Source organism: Scylla paramamosain, chromosome 25 (genome assembly GCF_035594125.1).
Source record: "Scylla paramamosain isolate STU-SP2022 chromosome 25, ASM3559412v1, whole genome shotgun sequence".
Lineage (NCBI taxonomy): Eukaryota > Metazoa > Arthropoda > Malacostraca > Decapoda > Portunidae > Scylla > Scylla paramamosain.
Window position 1 is genome coordinate 20,125,893 of NC_087175.1, and position 20,000 is coordinate 20,145,892.

Here is a 20,000-nt window from a genome sequence, read left to right on the forward strand (position 1 = left end):
TGGCATTTTTAAGGTGGTCTTGTTTCTCATAGCATATTAAATAGCATATAAACAGTACATGGAAATCAAACACTCTCTCAGACAGTCTCGTAAGGACCAAGGTATCTGCTGCTGTTTGCTCCTCCTTTGTGTTCTTTTGTGCCTCGTGATCCTCCCTCATTCTTTCACTGCATTTTAAATTGTATAGTTAAATAATTCATGGAAACAGTACACTCCCCGTAGAGTATCGTAAGGACCAACGTGTCAGTTGCTGCTTTGTTCTTTCTTAGTGTTCCTTTGTGCCCCCCTGACACTCATCCCTTTTCCCTCTGATTTTTAGATGATATAGTTAAATAATACATATATATCAGTCCTTCAAAATTCTCGCGAGGACCAAGGTAGCTGCTGCGGCTGCTGTTTGCTCTTCCTTTGTGTGCCATCGTGTTTCCTGACCTCTTCATAAGTAGGGCACGGTGGTATATGGGGGGCGGTTTGCCTCATTAACTTCGTATCTTTATAAGTCTGCGGACTGAGCTGAACTGACAGTCTCTATTCTTCTGCCTATAGAAGAAGGGAAAAAAAAGGGAGGGGGTGGATTGGAGGCTGCGGGGAAAGGCACAAGAAATCGGGATGGGGTTTGGGGGGAAGGAAGGACGGAAAGGAAATGGAAAAAACTGACCAGGCCACGGGTTTTTATTCTGTGCCATTTCCCCAGTGTCGGGTTGGCCCCTTGTGTGATCATTCAGTATTTTTTTCTCCCCATCTTCCGTTGCTCCTGTTCTCTGTTCCTCCGCTGCAGCTCTCTCTCTCTATTTCATTCCCCGTCGCCCCCTACATCTTTTCTTAACAGGCGCTCTCCAGGCTCTTCAAATTGGTTACTCTCCTCTTCTGTTGCTCTCATTCTTTGTTTCTCCGCAGCAGTTCAATTTCTCCATTTCGTTCTCTGTCATTCCCTCTATTTGCTCTTCTCAACAGGCACTTTGGTTACTCGTGGCCTTTCAGTACTACAGTTCACGGGGCTGAAGGTTGTGTCACCGTTGCCTACGAATACGTGTGCTTGTCTTTACTAATAATATATAACATTTATTATTTTATTTGAAACTTAAAATTGACTATATTTGGTGATTCTTCATTGCTGCCTGTGTATATTATCAATGGTAATTAGTGCATTCCTAAGGGGTATACATGCACGGGTTCAAACTTACGTAGTGTTGACGGGAAAGCTGGCAGAGAACGATGATGCAATCTTCAGACACCGTGACCAAGACTACAGGTGACCAAACTATCACATCCTTCTCTGCTAACTTCATTCAGCCAACTAATAGAACAAAAATAGATCCTTCCTTACGTTATTCCCGTCTTCCCATTACTTTCTTTCACTCCTCTTCCCGTCACCGTCTAATCTTTCCTTCACTCCTCTTCCCATCTTCCCACCTCCCTTTCCTTCTTCTCGTAGTCTTTGAGGGAGCCCGTCCAAATGTCTACAATGCTAAGCGGTGATACGTATGCTGTGTATGGCTTATGACGGTATTTGAGTGTGCCTAGTGTCTCTGGGAGCGAGCCAAGGAACCCACCAGCACAGTGATATCTAGACGACATCGCTGCGCTGAAGGTTCTGCTGCCTTGGCCCCGGAAACGTGTTAGCGCCCTTATCACCATGTGTCTCCCCGCGCTCCCTGATGCACGGCGGGAGTGTAGCAGCAGGTTACCTTGTGTTAGGGCGGTGTTTGGTGGCACTTAGCTAATGTCAGGCTGTTTATTTTTATATAAGGGATTGGCGGTATTATTGTGGGTCTCTCTCTCTCTCTCTCTCTCTCTCTCTCTCTCTCTCTCTCTCTCTCTCTCTCTCTCTCTCTCTCTCTCTCTCTCTCTCTCTCTCTCTCTCTCTCTCTCTCTCTCTCTCTCTCTCTCTCTCTCTCTTTCCTTCCCTTACACACACACACACACACACACACACACACACACACACACACACACACACACACACACACACACACACACACACACACACACCATCCTCCCCTCCTAATGCCTCCCCTACCAACTCCCTACCTTTATTCCCCTCCCCCTAAGCCCCTCCCTTTTACCTGCCGTTCCCATCCCTCACCCATCCCTCCCTGTCCCTCCCTGTCCCTTCCTCTCACCTGCCCCCTTTGCCTTACCTGCCTCACGTGACTCACCTCCAATTAGTGAAGTAATTAGTGCCACTCACGCACCAGATTAGATCATCGATACTGAGAAAAGTACCCGCGCTGTTATATGCCAGTAATTATCACTAAATAGCTAAGTGTTCCTATTATACAACTGCCTGATTGACGCAGCCCGCCATTACGCGAACCCTCAATGAAACAGTCTAGGAGGCGCGGCGTGGTTGTGGCAGCAGTGATGGTGACACTAGGGAGACCTGGCATCCGATTATTTAATGTTTTTCTTTTTTTTTCCGTGCGGCAATTACTCTCTACGGGTGCCCGGCTGTGGTGCTCCTGGTACACGATTAGCGTTTTCTATATTTACACGAGTAATAACCGACGAGGAACCGAGGGAGACCAAACCAGACGAGGCCAGGCCAGACCAGACCAGCTGCGTGTTGCATCTAGTTGCGGTGCATGGAGTTGTGTTACTGTTCTGAAACGGTTTGCCGTCTAATCACGATTGTCTTTAAAGGCCGCAGAGATGATTTGCTGGGTTCTCAAGAGTGTTTCTTTACTTAATGATGTAGAAATGTTGTTAATCTATCACAAGAAATTTAAAATCACTCTTAAAAACCCGTGTAACTGCATCTATAGCTTTTTCCAAAGTAATGGAGGTCTGGCGCCGAAGTTTTTCAGAATTTGGTCCAGTGTAAGGCAGCAAGACTTGACTCCACTGCTAAACATCATTATTTTCCCATAATTCTTTAACTTTATAACTTTATAACTTTTTTGTACTAAAGTATGTATTTTTTTTTCTGTAGCCTAGAAAGTACAAAATAATCTTATACTCTCTTTACTCTGTCAGTCCATGCAAACTATATTTTTGTACTGCTCTGAATGTTTCCAAATACGACCAAATGAAAGGTTTCGTCATCATACCTCCACTAATTTGAACAGGCTGTAGTGGAAGTTATTGTGGTTTTGAAGAATGTGCTTGTAACTCAGTCTTGTTCTTCCTTTATTCTTCTTTTCTTTTCTAAGCCTTTTTCTCATAGGAGACTGACCATACTATCTAATCTAAATTGCTGCAAACAAGGAGTACTACAAACTATTGTGGCCTCCGCAGATGTGCTTGTTTCTCAATTTTATTCTGGTTTCCTTTTTCTGAGTACTTTTCCATGGAAGATTAACCCTTGAAATTAAAGTGGTTCTTTTTATGTAATAAGAACTCAAGGCAAGGGACAGAAAAAATGCGGGAAGAAAAAGGCCGAAAACTAACTTGCATATGGAATTCATTTACTAGTTAAAGCTCCTACATCTTTAATAAGGAAGAGACACCCATGAGAACCTGGCTAATCACCTCTGGCCTCTGAAATGAGACCTGACGTGAGAACAAAGGGATACAAAGCCAAGGCAGCGGCAGTGTGGTGAAGCAGGAGGCATGAAGGAGGCGGCGCCGAGTAGGGGAAGCCTGGAGGAAAAATCTAATAATGTCTTATCTATATGTGAGGAAACGAGGCTGTTGTGTATGTGTGTTGTATAAGCGGCTGCCGCGGGCTCTCATAAGGATAATTTTCATAGGCTTTACAGATGATCATTCTTGTTCACGTTGGTGTTTTTCCTTTTATGATGCGTAACCCTTGTCAAATTAGCATTCAGTGATGTCCACTTGCGTTTTAAACTATAGTTAGATAATTCGTGACACACTTCAAAAGTCTACTAACTAACCATAGCATGTTAAAATTATCACTAAAATCACGAAAACACTCTTGACAATTCCACTACAATCTTTTAAACTATCAATAGAAAAAAAAAATAAATAAATTGCAAACTCCAATACCTTCCACTTTAGCCTTCCACTATGGCCTGCCAAAATATCACCAGGATCAGAAAAGCACACTCGAAAACTACAACTTGACTAAAGCCAGTTAAAAATAGTCGCGGTAAAACACTGAAACGTTGGAGAATTTGAGGTAATGGCAGCGTGGGAGTGAAGTGCAGTGCGGAAGAGAGAGAGAGAGAGAGAGAGAGAGAGAGAGAGAGAGAGAGAGAGAGAGAGAGAGAGAGAGAGAGAGAGAGAGAGAGAGAGACTACAATATAATAGAGAATAATAAACAACAACAGATCCTTCAGTCTTTAAGTTGTCTACACTACTACTCTGAAATATATATAGAGAAGTCTTAAAAAGAACTTCAAGATTCAAGTCTGTTTAATCACACCGGTCTGTTTAGATGGCAAGAAGATGTGTGATGACGGGAGGGTGTTGGGGGAGAGGAGAAGTATCAAGAGAAGGAAAACGTGAGTGAGAGAGCGTGGTAGTGGAGTGTTGTAGGGAGAAAGACGGCGCCTGGTGGGGAGAACAAGCAAGAAGGGAGAGAAACACGACACGTAGATCATTGAAATAAGAGCAACAAGTGAAAACAGTCGCAAATTAATACAACAGCTAAGGAACTCTAAAAAAGAAGGTGAGATTTAGTTAATTCAATGCAAGAGAGATGGAGAGAAACAACATATAAATAGTTTAATTATTGTAATAAGAGCAGGAAAGGAAAATCAACAGATACAACAGACAGGAACTCTAGAAAGAAATGGGGTTTAGTAAATTCAGTGCAGGCAAGAGGGAAAGGAAAAACATAATAAATATCAAGTTTTCTCTTCCTCCTCTTATTACAGTGATCTGAGTGTACATTTATTACTTCCCTTCCTTTTGCCCGCATTGAATATTCTTAGTCACTTTCTGTTGTAGTTGTTGTTTAGTATTTTCCTCCTCTTATTACAATGATCAGTCTTAACAAATACAACAAGCAGGAGCACTAGAAATGATACGAGATGTAGTAAATATTCTGGGAGTGTTGTGGTGGTGGAGTGGGAGGGGCTGGAAACAAGATATTTAGATAATTTTGATAAGGATAGCAAGAGAAATCATAAACAACAAATACAACAAACATTAACTCTTGAAAAAAAATATGGGATGTAGTAAATATAAAGGAAGTGTAGATATGAAGTGTGATGTGGTTGGGGGTACTGGATGCAAAATACTTAAGCCATTGTAATAGGAACATCAATAGAAAAAAAACAAACAACATATGCAACAGAAAGGAAGTCTAGAAAGATTTGAGATGTAGTAAATATAATGGAAGTGTAGATATGAAGTGTGATGTGGTTGGGGGTACAGGATGCAAAATACTTAAGTCATTGTAATAGGAACATCAATAGAAAAAGCAAAAAACTTATGCAACAGAAAGGAAGTCTAGAAAGATTTGAGATGTAGTAAATATAATGGAAGTGTAGATATGAAGTGTGATGTGGTTGGGGGTACAGGATGCAAAATACTTAAGTCATTGTAATAGGAACATCAATAGAAAAAAAACAAACAACTTATGCAACAGAAAGGAAGTCTAGAAAGATTTGACATGTAAATATAATGGAAGTCTTGTTTACTTAGTGTGGTGCGTTTGCTGGTGCTGGATACGAGATACTTAAGTCGCTGTATTAGGGATATTAACAGAAAACCACCATAAGCAACTGATATTAACATGCAGGAAGTCTAGAAAAAATAATATAGGATGTAGTAATGATATTCAGAGTGTTGGGGTGGAGAGGGGGCGTCTGGTGGAGGGTGACAGGTGAGGGTGGGGCGCCTGGTGGAGGGTGGAGGCAGGACGGTGGGAGGGGAGGACGTGTCTGGACCAGTTCAAGGCTATACTGTTTTCACGTGTAGACCACTGGATTACTCTCACGAATACCTGAACACTTGCCCTTGACGCGCCGCCGTGTAACTCAATCACTGTGACTCAGCGTGACTCACCGTGACTGACCGTAACATACCGTGACTTCAATTACGATTTCAGACAAGAGGGGAGCTGCCAGGTATTTCTCTCTCTCTCTCTCTCTCTCTCTCTCTCTCTCTCTCTCTCTCTCTCTCTCTCTCTCTCTCTCTCTCTCTCTCTCTCTCTCTCTCTCTCTCTCTCTCAACTTGGTACATAGGTTGGTTGAGTTTGATCACCACCAGCGTTTCCTTTATGACCTCACACTTCGAGTCCTAATCCTACAACCTTTTCATTGCGATGTGCAACAATTCACAGCACTGAAAACAATGTAATCTGCTTAAGCATCAACACAAAATAAATAAATAAATAAAGATAGATAGATAAATAAGTTAAATAAATAAATAAGTAAATGAATAAGTAAAAATGTTTAGCAATTTCTAGTCAGTATATTGTTTAGAGGTGCATGTAGAAGAAGAAATATCTCAGAGTGGTTAGTAATTAGGGACAACATGCCAAACAGCAGAGGAAGTTTAAAGGGTTAACGGCTAATTAGAATGTGACACTTGTTTTCTTATAGTAACTTGACGATCTCACTGAATAAGAAACACGACAACAGACACTGAAAAAAATAAGGTCCTTCATGACTTCTTCTGATGCCTGTTTTTAAATTCTGTCCTTAAAGGCCACTGAGTTAATGGTGGGCAGGCACGTTTCTTACTCTCTCTGACGAGCGTGGTTCAGGTGGAGTGTTGTATCCTTGACAAACCTACTCGAGCAAGGATGGTGCTTCAGTTCCACACGTGTACATGATCAGTGTCCACGCAATTCTCCACTCTTGTACTGAATCACCACATTTGCTCATTGATCGTGTGACAAAACCCTAACTTGCATCGTGACGCTATATTCAATTTGCACCACTGTGTTTTGCTAGAGATTGGCACCTTCATTGGATCTTTTTATCTTTATTTATTTATTTATTTTTTTATTGTTGCCCTTGACCAGAGCCCGCCTTGCATAAAATAGATAAATAAATAAATCCCACCACATTTTATTTAACTTGCATTACAGTATTATTTATAATTTGCACCACAACACTTTATCTTTTCACGAGCACCACATTAACTTGCACCACAATTCAGTATTTAACATGAGAAGCGGCACCAGTCGGAGGCTTAACGAGGGAGGAAAGTATTGCATGTACTTCGGGAGTGGAATCATGATGTACTGGTAGCAACGCAATTGTAATGATTCATTTGTATTTTCACCCAGGAAAGACCATGAAGTATTGACGTGAAATTAATAATGTAGTACTGCTGGAATAGTCATGTTTTAGTTATACTTGTAGGCTTACTCTGGTGGAGAATATATTGAAACGTAGGCTTTAAAATCAGATTTATGGATGAAAACGATAGGTGGGAATAGGTAGGTATGTTTCAAGCAGGGACTATCACGTATAGACCACATGCCCTACATTTATTTTAATATTAATACTCTTACGTTCTTAAATTACCCCTGTTGAGAAAGTGAACTGAAGGTAGTAAAAAAAAATATGTATATGTATATCGTTGTTGGGAAGAAGATGGGACAGTAGTTCTTAAGTTTTGTTTAAGAAAAAAAAATGGATTGTTGAAATGATTGTTTGTTAATAGAGCTAAAGTAATGATGGGTTGTTAAGAAAAATGGGACTTTAGTTAAAGAGTTATGCTTGTTAGGTAAGGAAGTGGGATGGTAGCTGAAAAGTCATGATTGATAGAGAAATAAATATGACAGACTGAAAGGTTTTGTCTGTTGTAAGTAAATGGGACTGCAATCGGAAAAATTATTAATGTTAAACTAAATGTGACGATAGTTTAAAGAAGTTACACCAGGGAAGAGCGCAAATAAAACATCAGTTTGAGAAAAAAAAAAAAAAACTTATGGTTGTTGATATAAAGGAGACAGTAGTTAAAGATATACCTCTTGTAATAAAAAAAAAAAAGAAAAAACAGAACATTTACATTACATTCACATTTACAGTCATTCCATCGCAAGTTAGTTTATACTTTATTACATTATACCTACAGAGAGAAGCACTTTACCTGTATCCTTCCTATTGACAGAAAGGTGTACCAATACCGTATCCACTGAGAGAAAACTGTACATATATTCACATTCACACTCATAACATATTAGCTTGAAGGTTGTGGTGAAATGCATTCTCCCTCTTTCCCCTCGAGACAGATAAGCACAGTCCTGGAAATGAAGCTGGCCACTGATTGATTGGTGAGTTGTGGGGGAGAATTCAATTTAGTGAAGCCTTGCCAAGTGGATCTGTCTATCTGTCAGTAAGCGGCGCTCTAAATAGCCATTTTTTTCCCCCTTCATCTATATTTACGGCTCCTTACTTGTTACTGTTCGTGTCACTTTTGTATTGTTATTTATATATATTTATTCTTATTTACTTTTTTTTATTTATTTATTATCTGTTTTGTATTATTAATGTGTTGTAGTTCGTTAGTTTGTTTTAGGTCAGTTTTGTGTTGCTGTTTGGTTTTTAAGTCTGCGCCTATTGTGTGTTGCAAATTTAGGTTTGTAGTCAGAGTCGCGCCTATTGTGTGTCGTTGTTTGGGTATGTTGTCTGAGTAACGCCTTGTGTGTGTTGCTGTTTGGTTTAGTTTGAGTCACGCCTATTATGTGTTTCTTTCTAGGTTTGTTAGTCTGTTAGCCTACGAGTATTTTGTGTTGCTGGTTAGGTCTGTTAGTTTGAATCACGCCTTTTATGTGTTGCTAGTTGGGTTAGAGTCACGCCTATTATTTGTTGCTATTTGGTTTGTTTGTCTACGCCGTTCGTGTTGCTATTTGTTTTTGAGTGTGGGCAAGTTTCAGTCACCCTTTTTCGTTCGGTAGCTAACCAACAAAAATACTTCAGCCGTGATCATGTTTCGCTATCAGTTTTGGCAGCTGCTTTTCGTTCAGGAGCTTACCAAAAAAGAACTGGTAAGGCAATAGGGCCAATTCCACAATCTTTTTGTAAGCCATCTAACCCAAACGCTTCCCATGTTGGTAAGCTCACGAACAAATAGACTGTGAAGCATTTCCTACTCCTGAACTAGAGCGCGACCTTGCTGAATCAATATTATATAGAGTTGCGAGATGAAAGAAAGTTTTTGGATGATGCTGAGGAGACAAACTTTTCTTGGTTTTCTTCATGTTATTCAGTGTTTACAGTTTGTGCAGCATTCAGTATTCGCCGCGTTTAAAGTGACTAGATTCCTTGACCTGACGTGTATTTTGGTGTGGATTTTATTTGACTCCCCTTACTATCCTGTATTCCTTGTTTACAGTAGGCACAGTATTCAAGGAGCTTGCGTCACCTTTTATGAGTGGCTAAATTAGACCTCAGATGATTTTTTGTGTATTACTAGTATGTTTGACTCCTCCTCCTCCGTGACCACGATGCACCTCACTTGAGCGTCTTAATGTTGATAGCTAGAAAAGAGAAACACAAAAATGCCTAACTACATAACCTGCAATATTCCAGGACGAAAAAATATCTCCCTAAGGCTTTATTCACCCTTTTACTCTGCTGTGGGTGCCCTTCGTTAACCTTCTCTGCATTGATAAAAATGATTTGCGTGGAGACAGGAGGTAAAAGAGAAAACAGGAGGTTCTTTTTTTTTTTTTTTTTGACTACAGAAGTGTTTAAGAGTTTAATACAAAAATAGTTATTGATAAAAGAAAAAGAAAATGTGAAGCAGTAAAAAGGTTAAGTTAGAGAGACGCGTGGATATTAGAGGTGATGCGAGTGTGGCCTGAGGTAGAGGTGGAGACGCAATCAAGGAATTATGATTGGGAAAGTGTCGAAAAATAGCGAGTAAATGACCTCGATTCGAATAATAGAAAAGTTACATGTCCGGCAGCCAATAGACTGTCAGATCACTTAAGCTTCACTCTCTACCGAATCAATGAAGCAGAGATAGAAGAAAGAGATTACGTTCGAAAAATATGTCGAGAAATAGTAAACGACCTCGATTCGAATAGTAGAAAAGTCACATATCAGGCAGCCAATAGATTGTCATACCCACTCAAGCTTCACATCACCCAACCAGTGGTATCTAGTTTATTCATGCATTGTCTTTTGTTACACAGGACGTGACGATGCGTTGTGATCTTCAGCTTTAACTTTCTACATTATTCAATCTGTTGTGTGCTGTGTAGTGTGTATATATGATTTCTACAAACTCTGCTTCTACGTATGTTTTGTGCTTCGGTTTCATGTACGTGGTTCGAAGTGTTTCATGATTGTGCTTCGTTGGATTCGTTGTATCTGTTTGCAAGTGTTTTAAGGAAAAATCATGAACCGATTGAAACAGCCTGGAAAAAACAGTTGAGAGTGAGATGGAGGCATGAACTGTGGTAGAACTGCGAAGGATGAGGACCAAAGAGGAAGATACAAGGGGCAGAAAGGAGGCTCGAAGACCGAATGAGACTCGTGCATGGGTCCAGGGAAACGATGAAAGAAGAAAAATATATACACGTATTGTCTCCACCTCATTTTTGGTTACTGATCAGACTGTTTCCAGCTGTCCCCTCCTGCACACTGCCAAGATTTAAGTTTAATAAAGTGTCGAGGACGAAATAAACTAGAGGAACATTGGAAAGAAGGCTAATAACTCTCTCCTCTCTGTTCCTCTCCCACCCCTATATTCCTATTAGTCTCCCTCTCCCTGTTCCTCCACCCAGTCATGTCAGTCTCTCACTCTTATCTCTTTTTCTCCCATTCCTATCCGTCCCTCTCCTATCTCTTCCTCACCCATTCCCATCAGTCACCCTCTCTCTACTCTCCCTGTTCCTCCTCCCAGTCATGTCAGTCTCTCCCTCCTATCTCTGTCCCTCTCCTATTCCTGTGACCTAAGTAACACTGAGGGGTGAGGCTCCAGTCTACTAAAGGTTTAACAGGGCTTCACTCATCCTCCTCGTTGAAGCTTGGGACTGCTGGCTGCTCGGTGGGCGGGTCACAAGTTACTTAACAGACTGAATTGCCATATTATTAATTGTTGGTCCCAAGAATCTGGAATATCTCAAGTATGGGTCTCCTGTTCCTGCTTCTCTTCTTCATCCTCTTTCTCTTCTTTCTCTTTTGTCTATTTTCTTCCTGTTTCTTTCTCCTCTTCCTTTTCATCCTCTTTCTCATCTTTCTTTTCCTCTTCCTTTGCATCCTCTTTCTTCCTTCTCTTCCTCTTTTTCTTCCTTCTTCCTCTTTCTCTTCCTTCTCTTTTTCTCTCTTTTCCTTTTCTTTCCCTTTCTCTTCTTTTGTTTTCCTTCTACTTATCTTCGTCTTTCTCTTCCTCTTTTCTTCTTTTCTCCTCCTTGCTTTATTCAAAAGATTTGTTGTTTGGTTTTCTTTTGTAATCGTTTGTAATTCTCTTCCTCTTTCTCTTCCTTCTTCATCTTTATCTTCTTTTCTCCTCCTCCTCCTCCTCCTCGTCCTCCTCCTGTACACGCAGAGGCAAACTCACTCCCCATGTCTCGCCATCACCAAAAGCCTGCCACCCATTCTTCCACTCCCCTTTCCCTCCCCCCTCTCCCTCCCTTGGCCACTTACTCCCTCTCCCCCTACTCCCTTCCCACTCCCACTCGTTAACCACCCACTTCTCTCTCTCTCTCCCTCATCCACTCACGCACTCTCCTACAAACTCCCTACCCCCTCCCACACCCTTTCCTTTCTCGTACCCACTTGCCCATACACTGCCTTACTTATCCACTCCCTCACTCCACTCTCATGCACTCTCCCACCCTCTCCCTCGCCGATCTGCTCCCCCTACCCATTCCCTGACACTACACTACCCGCATTCCTATCCACTCCCACTCTATAACCAGCCCACTCTTGCTTCCACACACTCACCAGCTCGCTCAACCATCCACCCTTCATCTCTCCTTCACCCCCCTTACACATTCCCACTTACCAACACTCACCCACACCCATCTGCTCTTCAGTCTACCCACCGGTCCCGCCCACTCCCTCCCCAGCGGCGGGATACACCTTATAACTTTGTTCCTGCACCTGGTGAGCCTAACTTGCTCCTGAAGTTCTCCAGCAGACGAAATACACCGCTCGCTCTGGTGGTATTTAGGGAAATGTGAAGTTACGTAGGTGTGTGTGTGTGTGTGTGTGTGTGTTGGGGGGGGGACGCTTTTAAAAGTTGAGGTAGTTTAGGTCTTTGGGAATTCAAGATAAAGTGGTAGTGTTTTTTTTTTTTGTACTCTTGTTTTTCTTTTCCTTCTCGTTGGTGTTACTGAGTGTGGATTTTGGATTATTTTTGTTATTATTTCTTGTTTATTTTTTAAGAAGGCATTTTTTTTTCTGGGATGGTTTGTGATCAGAACGTGCTTGCATTCTGTTTGAGGCTGCGGTTTCTTTATACAGGATTATGCGAATTTGGTATTTTCTTAACGATGTGATGAATATGATGAATTATTGCCAATATGGGATCACTACTACTACTACTACTACTACTACTACTACTACTACTACTACTACTACTACTACTACTACTACTACTACATCCTCTCACACACACAACCTCACAAAGCTTCACAAAACTATAAAAATACTCGTATAACTCAGTCCCTTAACACCACAATAAGATACTACCCCCATCCACCCATCCATCCACACCCCACCTACCTTCTCTCCCCCATCCACCCACACCCCACCTACCTGCTCTCCCCCTTACACACATGCATTAGTAACAATATTCTATAGTACGAGTAAAGTAATTTTCAAGCATCACTGGGAACGACACGTAAAGCTCCCGCTCCTTCCAGCCAGTCCTTGCCAGTCCTCCAGAGCGAGTGTCTCATCCCAACACTCATCAGAGGCCTTTCATCACGAGATATCAAACTAAACCTGCTTCTCTCCTTCTCCATATTTCATTTCACTTTGCCTCTCGCCGTCTACCAACTGAGAGATGCATATATTAACATACACGACAATGGCACGAGCGGACAGGTTATATGTACAGATTAACATACGTGGAAAACAATAAGGGATTATGGGAACGGTGTATTATTGTTTGGTTGTTCTAAGTTGTGATGTTGTTGTGTTGTGATCTAATTGGGTATGTAGTTGTTGTTGTTGTTGTTGGAGTGTGTAGGGCTTAAGTAAACTTGTAGGGGTTACTCGTGAGGTCACTGCTTTTGCTCTCTCTCTCTCTCTCTCTCTCTCTCTCTCTCTCTCTCTCTCTCTCTCTCTCTCTCTCTCTCTCTCTCTTTGTGTGTGTGTGTGTGTGTGTGTGTGTGTGTGTGTGTGTGTGTGTGTGTGTGTGTGTGTGTGTGTGTGTGTGTGTGTGTGTGTGTGTGTGTGTGTGTGTGTGTGAGAAACATTTACTCAACACTAGTATTAGTACATACCAAAGCTTTTTAAAGAATAACCGAAAAATGCTTACAAAATAAAGGAAATGTAATGCAACATATAAGCAAGAGAATTGAAAAATACTGGACTGAAGAACAAAGCAAAATGATACAAATATAACATAATAATACAAAATATATAAAGAGAGAGAGAAATAATACAAAATATATAAAGAGAGAGAGAGAGAGAGAGAGAGAGAGAGAGAGAGAGAGAGAGAGAGAGAGAGAGAGAGAGAGAGAGATTGATTCACGTCTTCTTACCTGCTCCATCCTGTTCTAAGACGTAGTAGTAGTAGTAGTAGTAGTAGTGGGAGTCGCACATAAGGTACCAAGTCATTTCCTTTACACACCAATATAACTGTCATTATCTGTCCTTCCCATGCATCAGTGTTCCCTCTTGTCTTAGGACCTCACGGCAAAAGCTGATATAAATAGAAAAAAAAAAAGAAGAGACAAAAAAAAAATGAAGAAAAGGATAAAATAGGAAGAGAGAGCAGAGAAGTAAAAGCAATATACACGAAAGAAGAAAGACGAATAATAATGAAAGCAATAAACGAATGGAGGAAGGAAGAGGGGAGGATAAAGAAATGCCTGTAGAGATACAAGAAAGAAAAGTAATAATGAAAGAAACAGACGAAAGGAGGAAGAAAAAAGCAGAGGAGTAAAAGCAAGTGCATATATTGGAAGGAGGAAAGATGAATAATAATGAAAGAAAGGACGAAAGGAGGAAGAGTAGAGGGAAAAGAAAAAAATCAGATATGGAAACAAGAAATATAAAAAAAAAAATGCGGCAAAGGACGAGAGGAAAAAGGAGAGGGAAAAGGAAAAAAAAGCAGATAAAAAAAAGTAAGGAAAGAAAAATCGAAAGGAAGGAAGAAGGAGAAAAAAGAAAAGAAACTATGAATACAAAAAAAAAGAATCAAATAATATAAAAGACGAAAGGAAGAAGAAATAAGACAAAGAAGAAAAAAATAAATACAAGACATAAGAAAGACGAATAATAATGAAAAAAAAGAATACATAAGGAGGAGGGAAGAGGGGAAAAAAGAACAAAACTATCAAATAAGAATACGAAAAACGAAAAAAATAAAAATACAGTATACATATAATCATTACTGTACAAGGAGAGACTTTCAAAATTCTAGTCATTAAAATCACATACTTGCATACAGAAGTGTTCAAAAATGTTCTCTTTCATAACGTCCTTTGTGCGGCAGAGTGATTACATAATCTTTCTATATATTCATCTTTTTTTCTCTTCTCTCTCCTCTCCCTCTTGTCTTTTCTTCTCGAGAGCGACGGAATGAAGTGCCAAGATTAACATGCATTTTCTGTCTCTTCCCCTTTCTTTCCACAAGGGATAAAAAAAGAACAGAAAAAAAAAAAAAACATATGAAAATAAGGAAGAGGAGACAGAGAAGAAAGAAAAAAATATGAAGATAAGGAATAAGAGAAAAAAGTAATTATAGAAAAAAGACGAAAAGGGGAAGGAAGAGGAGATAAAAAGATTAAAAAAGAAGGTATTAATAAATGAAAGAAGAACGGATAATAACGAAGGAAAAAAGACGAAAAAAAGAAAGAAGAGAGGAAAATAAAGATAAAAACAAATATAAAAGAAGACGAGTAATAATGAAAAGGCTAAAGGAGGAAGAAACAGGAGATAAAATAAGAGAGAAAGAAAGAAAGTGAAAAAAATAAATAAATACGTAATAATTTTCCAGTACAAGGAAGTACAGTAAAATCCCTCTTATCCGGCATCAACGGGACCGCCGACATGCCGGATACTTGAATATTGCCGGATATTTGAATAGAAGTGAAATTATGTCCACAATCACCACCCTACACTCACGCATCTTACCATAACAAAGATCAGCTGATTTTAATCAGCAGCTGATCTGATCAGCTGCTTAAGTGTAAGCACAACACGCTTCCTCTTTTCTACAACTTTAAGCATGATGAAGGCGTCAGGCGATAAACAGTGCACACGCAGGACTGAGTCACTGAGTAAACACAGTGCAGTGGGCTGCGGATGGCGCGAAGCAGTGCGCTCTGGTGGCGAGGGGACAAAGTATGCCTCGCGCGGGAATTTTAATCGATTTTATGAGTACACGTTGATTTTTTATTGATTTTAGGGCTCGGGGAAAAATGTGCCGGATACTTGAAGCTGCCGGATACTCGAATGCCGGATAAGAGGGATTTTACTGTATTCAGACTATAGTTGAAGAGAACACTTGAACCTTTTTGTATTTACGTATGTATGTATGTCAAGAATCTAGGCATTACATAATCTATACATTTATAATTTTTCTCTTGTCTTCCCCTCCTTTCGTCTTTTGTCCTCTAGAGTGACCTTAGTAGAATAAAAACACTTGGAACACTTTTGTTTTTTTTATATATATGTAATTTTGATATCAAGAATCTGGTCATCACATCATTTTTCTATATATTTACCATCATTTTCCCTCACCCATGCCAGCCTTCTACTTATCCATTATCCTGCCAATACCAACCCACACACACCATCCTATCAATTTTATCCTCTCCCCATGCAAGCCCCACCCTGCACCCCTGCCTCTCTTATCCCTCCCAGCCTTACCCTGTCAATATCACTATCGTTTTGTTCTCTAGAGTGACTGAATGGACTGAATGAAGTGTCGAGGCTAACTTATTCCCGTTTTATCTTCCAGTCGATCTCAGACCACAAGCCGTACACTTCACTAACCTGGGCAGAGAATACCTGTCTGTGTCCACCTGCCTGCCTCCAATTGTGTGCCTCCGCCTGGTGAGTATTTATCCATCTGTGCTCTTATCTTATCCTGTTCTTTATCCTCGGCTCTTTATTTTTTTTTCCGTTTTTTTCTTTCCTTATTTCTTTCTAACAGTTTTTTTTTTGTTGCCATCCCCTCATCCTCATTCGTGTCTTTTTCTTTTTGATCATCTTTCTTTTCTTTTTTTTTCACTTTTCTTTCTTATCTATCCATCTACCTATTTACGTATCTATCTATCTTTATCTACATATCTGTCTGCCTGCCTGCCTGTCTATCTACTTATCTATCTCTCTTCTATGTCTGTACCTATATGTTTACCTATCTATCTATCTATCTATCTGTCTATCTATCTATCTTTTTTTTATGTAGGAAGGGCACCGGCGAAGGGCAACAAAACTGTATTAAAAAAGGCTCACTGAGGTGCCAGTCTCCGAACAGAGTCAAAAATGATAGTCAAAATTTACAGGATAAGTGTCTTGAAACCATAGGAAACCATAGGAAAGTCATAGGAAGGAGGAAACACAGAAGCAAGGAGTTAGAGTTTATATCTATTCATCCATCTATCTATCTATCTATCTATCTATCTACCGTCATTTTTTCACTTCTGCGTTGGCTCACTGTTTGTCTCGATTTCCATTCCTTGATTATCTCTTGACGTCATTGCATAGACTTCCACGATATCTCCCCTCCCTCCTGCCTCTCCCTCCCCCTGCCCGTTTTCCATCAATGACTTACTCTGCCAATATCACTTACCTCTACACCCTCTTACTCTGCAAATATCACTTGTCTCTACACCCTGCCAGTAACGCCTCTCCGCTCCCTTTCCTTTCATCCTCACCCATTCATACAAGCCCTAACCCTGTCTCTTCTTTGCCAGTCTCCAACTATGCCGTACTCTGCCAGTATTACTCCTTACATCACCCTGCTAGTAACTCCCTCTATCTTTCCTCCTCCCTTCTAGTCTCCACCCATTCACATCATCTTCATACAAGCTTTACCCCTTCCAGCCTTCTCCCTATCCCTGTCAGCCTCCCTACCCCTGTCAGTCTTCCCCTGCCAATATTAACCCACACACCACCGTGCTTGTTATCCGTACCTATCTTTCTTACCTTTCTATCCCCTACCACCCCTGCCATCTCTGCCTCTGCCAACCTCCCATCTATGCCTCTCCTTGCCAATATCACCATACACCTTCCATCTCTCCCTTCCCTGTCATCTTCACTCCTGCCTCCTCCATTGCTCTGATAAGCCTCGACCCTCGCATCTCTCTCACCCTGCCGCCCCCTGCCAGCCTCGCCCTCGTCCAGCCGTCCATCACAACTGCTGAATTAGCCTCAATAACTTATTGTTTTATGAAGGGAAGGAATTTATGTTACATGATAATGCCGGAATATCTGAATCAGTGAAAAAAAAGAGAGGAAAAAATAGGAAATAAAATGGAGAATATGAGAGGGGAGATAATGTTGCTTACGTGGTTTTTTTTTTTTGTTTCGTTTTATTGCTACGTGTGTGTGTGTGTGTGTGTGTGTGTGTGTGTGTGTATTGTGTTTTATTTATTCTTTTCTTTTTTTTTCTATTGGACTTTTTTTTTTTTTTTGTTTGTGACTACCCTGGATGAATTTTGTATGTGGTGGTGGTGGTGGTGGTAGTGGTGGTGATGGTGGTGGTGGTAGTGGTGGTGATGGTGGTGGTGGTGGTGTTGCTTTGTGTGCATTCTTCCTTGTTTGCTTGTTTGTCTTTGTGGTGGGAATAGTTTGGTTTAGTTACTTAGAAGCATTCTTATGTAATACATATATACAAACAAAGGACGATAGGCAGATGAACAGGTAGATGGGTAAGCGGATAGATAGACAGAAGGGTTGATAGATAGATTGATAGGTGGACAAAAATAAATAGATGGATAAGTAGAGAGATACATAAAAATACTGATTGATGAATGAATACATGTGTAGATAAATTGTTAATACATCGATTGATGAATATGAAGGTAGATTGATAAACTGAATAATAGATATAGAGATGCATATAAAAATGAGTACATAAGTAGATAATATTTCACTAAAAGTTTTACGATTCAAAATTCACTATACCAGCTCACGTAAAATGTAAAATAAAATATTCAATACAAAAAAGAAATTATCATTTTAAGACATTATTATACATTTGGATCTAACTAGGAATATTAAAGCACATATTTTAATAAACGCGTGTAATGTATTAGGTAATCTTTCTTATTTATTCTGGGTATGAGAATTCAGGTGCCTCTTTTTTCCGTGTTTTGTGCCTTGTCTAGTCTCCTTCACATGGAAAAAAAACGAACATGTGGAAGTATTAAAGCATTAAATTCCTCTTTTTGTTAATATATGTGGTGTTTGAGAGCTATTAACACTCTCTCTCTCTCTCTCTCTCTCCTCTCTCTCTCTCTCTCTCTCTCTCTCTCTCTCTCTCTCTCTCTCTCTCTCTCTCTCTCTCTCTCTCTCTCTCTCTCTCTCTCTCTCTGCGATTTAACAGATTCACGAGTACGTATTAAAAAGTAAAATTAATCACTTTTAAGGCAAGATAAATTTCATAACTTTACCGATGAACAGAAATTATTGCGTCATATTTTGTGGCGCCGTGCGTTGCTTCTTGTGGCGGTTGTGTTATGGCGTCACTGTGTGTGTGTGTGTGTGTGTGTGTGTGTGTGTGTGTGTGTCCAACATCATGTTTTTTATTGCGTGTTATTATTCTGTGATTTGTCTTTCTGTGTGCAATATATTTCGTGTGTGTGTGTGTGTGTGTGTGTGTGTGTGTGTGTGTGTTTACCAGGTTGTATTTGTAGGGTTTAAGCTACAGTTATTTGGTCCAGTTTTCTTATTTATTTGATTGTATTTATTCTTGCATATTTTTATTCTATATGTAAATTTTTCCCTCCTATTTCTTGTGTGTGTGTGTGTGTGTGTATGTGTGTGTGTGTGTGTGTGTATACAAGATGAACCCTTCGCCTGTACAATCCTACCTCTCCTACCTACATTACATACTCGTAATACATTACAACTTCCCACATTCTCGTAAGCTCAAACAAATCCACTAGCATTTGCCCTTCCTTTGAGTTCCTTAGTGTTCCTTTCAGATATAAGATCACCGCCCAGTAATTTCTCGCTACAAAAAAAAAGCCCTTCTCACTTTTACTGGCGAGAGGAAGCTAATTGGGGGCAGTTTAAACTTAGGTCATCTTAAGGAAAACACGGACAAAAATGCGTCCAAATGGCTGAGCGAGGGAAGGGGAAGGCGAGACACGAGCAAGCTGCTGCTGCACTCTATGAGACGCAGGCAATGAAGGTACAGGGAAACTTGGCCTCGTGTCTCGTGTGCGTGTTTTCATTACAGCGAGTCAGTCAGAGTAATGCACGAAGGTGACGGAAAGTAATAGGGCTTCTCTTTTTCCTTCTTGGTTTTTCTCTATATTTTCTCCCTCTTCTTTTTCTATCTTATTTTCATTTACTACTACTACTACTACTACTACTACTACTACTACTACTACTACTACTACTACTACTACTACTACTACTACTACTACTACTACTACTACTACCACCATCCTTCTGCTTATTTTTTCTCTTATTACTTGTCATATATAATCTAGATGATAATGAAAATACAATATTCTTTAATTAGTTTCTGCAGTGTCGATTGAGATTCAGGTTTTGACTTTATATGGAAGTGGAATACCTCATGAGAATACTGAAGTACAAAAGAACATAAGGGAAGCTGCAAAAAATCCTAAGCACTAAACGTAACAGTTCCTTTATGAAAACATACATAATTTCTACCCATCAATCACTCATAACCTTAAATTTATCTACTTTTCTACCATTCCTTATCGACACAGCACTAAAAAACTGAATACCAAGTTTATTCCAGTCATCTGACGCTATTCTGACAACCAACATCTTCCTATCTCATTTGTGAACCAACTT

At 40.1% G+C, this 20,000-nt stretch overlaps 1 protein-coding gene across 4 annotated transcripts in view; it reads left to right on the plus strand.

Moving 5' to 3' along the window:
• The window catches only part of LOC135113337 (cell adhesion molecule DSCAML1-like), a 310,112-nt gene that overhangs the window by 28,553 nt on the left and 261,559 nt on the right, over positions 1–20,000 (plus strand). For all 4 annotated transcript variants that reach the window (XM_064028581.1, XM_064028578.1, XM_064028577.1 and 1 more), the window contains exon 2: positions 15,961–16,055. The gene's annotated coding sequence lies outside the window, so the exon portion shown is untranslated. The remainder of the gene's footprint in view (positions 1–15,960; positions 16,056–20,000) is intronic.